Source organism: Physeter macrocephalus, chromosome 14 (genome assembly GCF_002837175.3).
Source record: "Physeter macrocephalus isolate SW-GA chromosome 14, ASM283717v5, whole genome shotgun sequence".
In the NCBI taxonomy this organism is placed as follows: Eukaryota; Metazoa; Chordata; class Mammalia; order Artiodactyla; family Physeteridae; genus Physeter; species Physeter macrocephalus.
The window spans coordinates 77,316,388-77,318,169 of NC_041227.1; the positions used below are offsets into that span (position 1 = coordinate 77,316,388).

The 1,782-nt window shown below is 38.8% G+C and overlaps 2 protein-coding genes across 2 annotated transcripts in view; both read right to left on the reverse strand.

Annotated features, from left to right (window-relative positions):
• LOC112063646 (zinc finger protein 12) overlaps positions 1 to 1,782 on the reverse strand; it is a 73,043-nt gene that overhangs the window by 56,018 nt on the left and 15,243 nt on the right. The window lies entirely within an intron of this gene.
• Positions 1 to 1,782, reverse strand: part of ZDHHC4 (zinc finger DHHC-type palmitoyltransferase 4) — an 11,744-nt gene that overhangs the window by 1,246 nt on the left and 8,716 nt on the right. The gene's annotated exons all lie outside the window — the stretch shown is intronic.

Here is a 1,782-nt window from a genome sequence, read left to right on the forward strand (position 1 = left end):
GTAACAGGGCTTCCCTGGTGGCGCAGTGGTTGAGAGTCCGCCTGCCGATGCAGGGGACACGGGTTCGTGCCCCGGTCCAGGAAGATCCCACGTGCCGCGGAGCGGTTGGGCCCGTGAGCCGTGGCCGCTGGGCCTGCGCGTCCGGAGCCTGTGCTCCGCAACGGGAGAGGCCACAGCAGTAGCAGTGAGAGGCCCGCGTACCACCAAAAAAAAAAAAAAAGTGGTTGTTTCTGGAGAGTGAAACTGTTGGGAGGGGAGGGGAATAATTCCCAGTTTATATTTTATTTTTGTCCAAGATGTTTTAAATTTTCTTCTCCCCCACCCCCGGCTTTATAGAGATATAATTGACATGTAACATTATGAAAGTTTAAGGTGCATGAAATATACAACATAATGATTATATATATTATATAATGAAATGATTACAATAACGTTAGTTAACACATCTGTCACCTCACAGTTACAATTTGTGTGTGTGTGTTGAGAACCTTTATGAGCTACTCTCCTGGCAACTTTCAAATGTACAATACGGTATTGTTAATTACAGTCACCATGATGTACATTACATTCCCAGGACTTATTCATCTTTCAACTGGAACAACTACCTCCACTTATTTCCCCCACCTCCTCCCACCCCTAAAAGTTCTGGACTACTTGAATTTGTATAAGTTCGTTTTTATGATAGACAAAGAATTCTGAAAGAGTTCAATATTTTTGAAAGTTAGCAGAAAAGAAGTAGATACTTATCAAAACTCCATCAAAACTCCCGATGGGCGAGACTTGCTAACTGAAGTTACAAAGAAAAAAGACAGATTCGATGAGGAAGAATGTCTAAAGCTTTTTAAACAAAGAAAAATGAGACATACAAACAGAAAACAAATACAAGAATGAACTACCATTATTATCCAAAGACCTCAAATCAAAAGTTATTCTAATATCAAATAGGTAAACAATTAAAGGGCAGAATTCACAAAAAAAGATATACAAATGACTAACAGACAAGGAAAGTAATCAAAAGTAATGAAAGAAATATAATTTGTAAAAAAGGGTAAACCATATTCTGTCAAACTAGAAGCACTTCCCATCCCAGGCATCATCAATGCCTGCTCTGATGCACTGAAAGGAACACTTAACACACTGCTCTAACCACAGGTTTTAAAAAGCAATTTGACAACATACATAAATATCGAAAGACTTATAAATGTTGTCAACCTTTGACCCAGTATTTATGTTCTTGGAAATCTACCCTAAAGAAAGTCCTAAATACAAAAACAAAACCACATACACAAGATTACCCACGGCAAAGGGGAAAATGCACTTCACGAGTGGAGGGAACCGATGGTCACCTCCTTAAACCAATGAATCAACCTGGGCTTCACGGCTCCTATGTCACCTGATGGGATGCACTATGAAATACACATCCCTACCTAGGAAGCATTTTTGCCAAAAATATTTAACTTGAATCTAATCAAGGCTCTAGAATTAACTTCCAGTTTACACTAATACAAAGAAAGAGAGAAAAATTAGATGACAATTAGGAAAAGAAAAATCTAGAACATGGGACATTTTAAAAGATAACTAGACTACTAAATGTCAATTTAATGAAAAAAAAGCAGGGGCATTATTTTAGAATAAAAGGACATAATATTCAAATGTAATGCATAACTATAAAATGGAATCTGGTTCAAGGAGGTAAAAGAGCTATAAAAGATATATTTGAGGGCTTCCCTGGTGGCACAGTGGCTGAGAGTCCGCCTGCCGATGCAGGGGACATGGGTTCGT